Source organism: Phalaenopsis equestris, unplaced genomic scaffold, assembly GCF_001263595.1.
Source record: "Phalaenopsis equestris unplaced genomic scaffold, ASM126359v1 Scaffold000210, whole genome shotgun sequence".
Classification (NCBI taxonomy): domain Eukaryota; kingdom Viridiplantae; phylum Streptophyta; class Magnoliopsida; order Asparagales; family Orchidaceae; genus Phalaenopsis; species Phalaenopsis equestris.
In genome coordinates, this window is record NW_018164652.1 from 205,299 (window position 1) to 211,847 (window position 6,549).

A 6,549-nucleotide genomic window follows, 5' to 3' on the forward strand; every position below is an offset into this window, starting at 1 on the left:
ACATTTGATTTTTATTGACTTAGAAAAAGCTTACGATAAGGTTCCAAGAGATGTCCTTTGGAGAGTTCTTGAGATGAAAGGTGTTGATATGACTTATATTCAAGTCATTAAAGATATGTATACTAGAGTTGTTACTTGTGTTCAAACTAAAGGAGAATTGACCAAATATTTTCTTATTTCTGTTGGATTACATCAGGGATCAATTTTAAGCCCATATCTTTTTTGCTTTAGTTAGAGATGGTCTTACTAGACATTTACGGGAGGATATACCTTGGTGTATGCTTTTTGTTGATGATATCCTTCTCGCGGATAAGATGAGAGAAAAAGCCCTAGAAAAACTTGAATTATGGAGGTCTACATTGGAGTTTAAAAGCCTTCATTTGAGTAGAACTAAAACTAAATAAATGGAATGTAATTTTAGAAGCGATAACTCTAGTGATAATCAATTTTAAGCCCATATCTTTTTTGCTTTAGTTAGAGATGGTCTTACTAGACATTTACGGGAGGATATACCTTGGTGTATGCTTTTTGTTGATGATATCCTTCTCGCGGATAAGATGAGAGAAAAAGCCCTAGAAAAACTTGAATTATGCAGGTCTACATTGGAGTTTAAAAGCCTTCATTTGAGTAGAACTAAAACTAAATAAATGGAATGTATTTTTAGAAGCGATAACTCTAGTGACAGAAGTGTAACTTTGGATGATCAAATTATTGAAAGGTGTGATCGATTTAGATATCTCAGGTTTGTTGTTCAAAGTGATGGTGATATAGATGGGGATGTTAATAGTAGAATTCAAGTTGGTTAGTTGAAGCGAAGGAATGATTCAGGCCTTTTGTGTGATAAAAAAGTTCTGTAGAATTCAAGTTGGTTAGTTGAAGTGAAGGAATGATTTAGGCCTTTTGTGTGATAAAAAAGTTGTGCTTAAACTGAAAGGAAAATTTTATAAGATGGTGGCGAGGCCTACAATGCTCTATGACGCTGAATGTTAGCCTTTAAAAGAGAAGCATAATACTAAGATAAGTGTTGCCGAGATGAGAATGATTAGGTGGACGAGTAGCTTTACACTTAGAGACAAAATGAGAAATTAATATATCCGTGATAGGGTTCATGTAGCTCCAGTGACAGCCAAAATTAGAGAGAGTCTTTTTAGATGGTTTGGACACATTAAACGTCGACCATCTGATGATCTGATTGGGAAAGTAGATGTTTTGGATTCGTCTTATGTTAAAAAAGGCAGAGGTTGACCTAGGAAGACTTGGGCTTATTGTATAAAAAATGATCTTAATTTATTAGAACTAAACGAAAATATGGTACTAAATAGGACACAATGGAGAAAATAAATTCATGTAGTCAACCCCATGTAGTGTGATTAAGGCTTTGTTGTTGTTATTGTTGTACATGCTCTTTACTAGCGACTTATATAGGAAATTGATGAATTTATCATATCTAAGATATGTCAAGTAGAATGAAGTCATTAAATTTTAGAAGGGTTCTACTTGGGAGAATGCAAAAGTCACTTAGGTTGTTGAACCTTGGTGAATCAAACTCTCAAGTACGGGTAATTTTGGCCGACCATTTAAACGGATGCGAAAGACTTTTCAAAATGATATATCAACTATTAAAAGTTGCCAAAATACGATCATAATCGTATCACAAGCTACAAACAATTATAATCCCCTGGCCTTTCGCTATAAGCCTACTCAAACCATTCTCACATGCCAAGGGATAAAAGAATTTTACAATAGTGGCGATCAATTACTTCACCGAGTGGGTAGAAGTCATGATTCTTGTGAAGAATACTTACGACATAGTGCACAACTTGATCTTGAAAAAATTTATTTGCATGTATTACACCTCAATTGACCCCCTCAGATCAGACAATGGTGTAACAAAAGAGGATGACTCAATCGCACTTATGTAACACTAACATTCATCCTAGCTTACACGTATCATAATCAAGTGGGTAGAGAACTAAATCATCGCAAGTAGAAACATATATTTCATTTCATTCTATATTCGTCATTAGTAGATGATAATGTATATCCTGATCATAATTTTTTTATAAGCTTTAGCCATCTCCTCTATTCTTTTTGTTTCAAAATATATTTTAGACTGATAATTAATGAATATTTTGTATTTCATGCCATATAGATAATCTCTCCAGATTTTAAGAGCAAAAATTATAAAAGCCAACTGTAGACCATGAGTTGGATAATTTCTCTCATGTGGCTTCAATTGTTTGAATGCGTAAGCTATTACAATTTTATTTTGCATTAAAGCACATTTTTTACCTCTCAATGATGTGTCACTATAAATATAGAATCCATCTATTCCTGATGGAATACTTAATACTTGTGCAAATCAAATGCTTCTTCAGTTATTAAAAATTGTGCTCACATTATTGGTCCACTCAAACCTAACAAATTTTCTTATCAGCTTGGACAATGACACAGCTATTTGTGAACATTCTTAAAGAATCTCCTATAATATCCTACCAAACTAAGAAAATTATGTACCTCTGTAGCATTCCTAGGTGCGGACCATTCTACAATATCATTCATCTTCTGAGGATCCACTGAGATTCCTGATCATTAATGATATGCCCAAAGAATCCAATGTTATGCAACTAAAATTTGTATTGAGATTCCTGATCATTAATGATATGCCCAAAGAATGCAATGTTATGCAACTAAAATTTGTATTTAAAAAATTTTGCAGGTAATTGATTATGTCTCAACAACTCCAAGGCTATTCTCAGATGCTTAACATGATCATCATTAATTTTTTAATAAATCAAGATATGATAAATAAAAATGATAGCAAACATATTCACATAAGACTTGAATATTTGATTTATCATATCCATAAAAATTATATAGGCATCTGTTAAATCAAAACACATAACAAATAATTCATAATGATCATATCTTGTCCCAAAAGCTATCTTAGTTATATGTCTTTTTGACTATGTCTTGATGATATCTCGATCTCATATTGATCCCAAAAAATGCAGTAGCACCCTCTAACTGATCGAATAAGTCATATTTTGGGCAATTGATATATTTTTTTAATTGTTACCTTATTAAACTCTCAATAATCAATGCATAATCTCATAGATCTATTTTTCTTCTTGACAAACAATGCAGAAGCACTCCGAAGTGAGTAACTTGGACTAACAAAACCTTTATATATCAATTTCCTACAATTAAAATTTTAATTCTTACAATTCCTTGGTTGCACATATCCTATAAGAAGATTTAAAAATTAAAGATGTCCTTGGTTGCACATCAATAACAAACTTAACTTTCTTTTTAGTGGTAGCCCTGATAATTCCTCAGAAAATATGTCAAAAGATTATGCAACCATTGAATGTTCTTTAATTTATGCACTTCATGGTTCAATACATCTAATATTGCTAAACAAACCAGCTCATCGCTTCACAAGTAATTTCCAACCCTCATTGAAATATTCAAAGAAGATAGTGCATTCCTATTGTGGGAGAAACAAAATGGCATATTATCAGGCAAATTAAACTTCACTCTCCTTTTCCAGCATTTAATCATAGAAAAATACTTTACTAACCAATCTATCTCCAATATAACATCAAAAGTTTGAATTTTTATTATAATCAACTCTGCTAGTAGCTTTCTATCAGAAATATTAACATGTACAAAATATTTTCTATTTGTATAGAAACCATTTCTTGAGGACATGATAACATATAATGCAAGAATAAAGTACACAATATCAATGATAAGATTTTTTTTTTCAAAAATAAAATAATGTCATGTACCCGAGTCAAATAAATTTGCGCCAAGGTGATCTATAACTAGAGGCATGCCTGTAATCACACCTACGAATACTTTGACTTCTTGAGAAGTGATTACAAAAACTATAGTCTTCATTGGTGGCTCTTTTCAATGCTATGAAGTCTCACCTTTTACTTGTGCTGAAGGCTTTTCCAAAAAATTAAGCTTTATTGAACTAGCTACATTCCAAATATTTGTTTGGATGCCCCTGTCATTGAATTTTCTGTGAACTGCTATCTCTTTTTGTTTCCATCGAACAATCCTTGTAACGATACTTTACCTGCCCACATCTGTAGCATTTTTCCGAGCCAACTAAGCATTGCCCAATATTCCTTTTTCAACAGTTCTCACAAATTAGCCTTTCATGCTTGAGCTACTTCTGCTTACCTTTCACTTTAAATTTCTTACTTTGGAAGTCTTCTCCCTTGCCAAAATCTATTTGTTTGCTTGCTTGGGGTTACCACCACTGATTGGAGAAAATTATCTTAGTTTCAATTCTTTTGGTCCTTTTAATTTGCACTTAAAAATCACCAATTTCAAAAGCAATAAATGCTAATCTTAACTAATCTCAGAGGCAACACAAAAATTAGTGATAGTATTCCTTTTAAGTGCTAACATAATGAAGAATATAACTAAAAAGCGAAGTGAATTTTGCTTCACACTACATGACTCTCTTGGACCCGTGAGTCAAATTGAAGATTTATCATGCAATGCTAATTTGGCTAACGATGGAATAAACTAACTCTTAAAAATTGTTACAAACTCATCCCATTGATTCTATGGAAGAGAATTTATTTCAAACTTCTCTCTATGTTGCGCCAGCCATCGCCTCCTGTTTCCCTTTCTAACATGAAAGTAGCTAGCAACACTCTTCTATTCTATAGATTTATCATGCCATAAAAAATCTTCCCGATCTTCAATAACCAATCTTTAGTGGTTATAAGGTCACCGATACCTTTAAATGCAAGTGGCTTGAGGGTTTAAGAGATTCTCAAATGTTGATCAACTTTTGTACCACATTCAGATTTGGTCCTAGTATTGGTAGAAGCTATTTCAATAGTAAGATTTTATTAAACACTTGAGATATTAGCTGGGCAATACCCTATAACTCAGTGGTTGTAGATTCTTCATTTGCGTTATTTTGAATATCACTTCTATTCAAATTATTTTCAGCTTGCATTTCTTGTTATGTAATTGGCCAAAAGGTTGGTCCTCGATTCTTTCTAATATTTAATCAGGCATATTTCCTTGTATTTACATAATTTATTATTCAATATAATTTATCATATAATAACTTTGTTATGCATACATTATTCTTCAATTTATATGGGTTGCCCACCCAATATTCAATCAATCTATAACTCTATTAATCAATTCATATTTTAAACTCTTACTTCTAAATTCAAACACACTTTCATTATTCTTTTCATCCAACCTTTCTAATAGCTCTTTCTGTCACACCTAAGCTGACCCCCCTCGTAAGGTCAATCATGGTGCAATAGAGGTGGACGACTCAGTAAAACAAAATTTTCACTAGCATTAGTTCCGACTTGTACAAATCAAGACACAGTGAATGAATTAATCTCACTTAATCATTACAAAAATTCATAATTCACTAACAATTTCAATTGCTTGGAAGTGTGCATTATGATTTTACTAAAACATATACAAAATTGCTAAAATCAAATATATAAAGGTACACACCTTTACAACTTAATATCTATACAATCCAAAAGCTATACAATATTACATCGACTAAGTACCTTGAGGCTACTAAACCCTTCTTGAAAATCAGCAACATGTATAGTGTACTACATGCTAAATGAAATAAACAAGACTAAAGTAAAATTTTATAAATGGAAAGAAAAATAATGTGCATGTTTAACAATGCCTATATAAGTGACATCAATACATAACACAAACATTCTTTAATTATATGAAGCATCTAAAATAACAGGGTATGAATGCAAGGAACAACAAATAACTGTAACAAACATATATTTCATTAATTATTGCACAATCTTAAATTGATTTTTAACTAGTTCGTAATTAATAATTGTAATATTAGGAATGCCACTTGCACTTACATATCCATTGGCTTAATTCATTTTATTTGATTTCATTAAGTCGTCACCCAGGCTATTGGCTATACAACAGCTGATAAAGATTGATCGTCCCAACATAGCAATTATAAAAAAAAACCCCTCCTCCCTGACACCAATAGTCCATTACTGCTTAAAAATCAGGAGTTGGGAATTCTATAACTTCCCTCTCATCTTTACCTATAAGTTATTCATACAATAGCCTACTTGTCACACCGCTTGGGACATTCCCTTGAGCATATTTTCTGTATTAATCATATGCATATATAATGGTACATGGATACCTGCAAGCAATTGCTCAATAAATATGCTCACCAAATCAATAAAAACATTAAAATAAAAAATATCGTTAGTGACAGCTCAAGTCTGCATTTCTATAATATATGCAGCAATTCGACAATATGTAGATAACTCTATATATAGTATCACATTAAAAAATCATGCAGCAATCCTTAAAATAATATATAAATTGGAGGAATAGCCTTAAGCTCTCCTCGAGCTCATTGTCTATAATATACTAATCATAATCATAATTCCTTAGAATATCATGAAATTCTTAACTAAGATCTTAATTTAACCCAAACATAATTCAATTGGTATTTCTCACCTAAATGTCATTTCCCCGCTTCAACTTCTC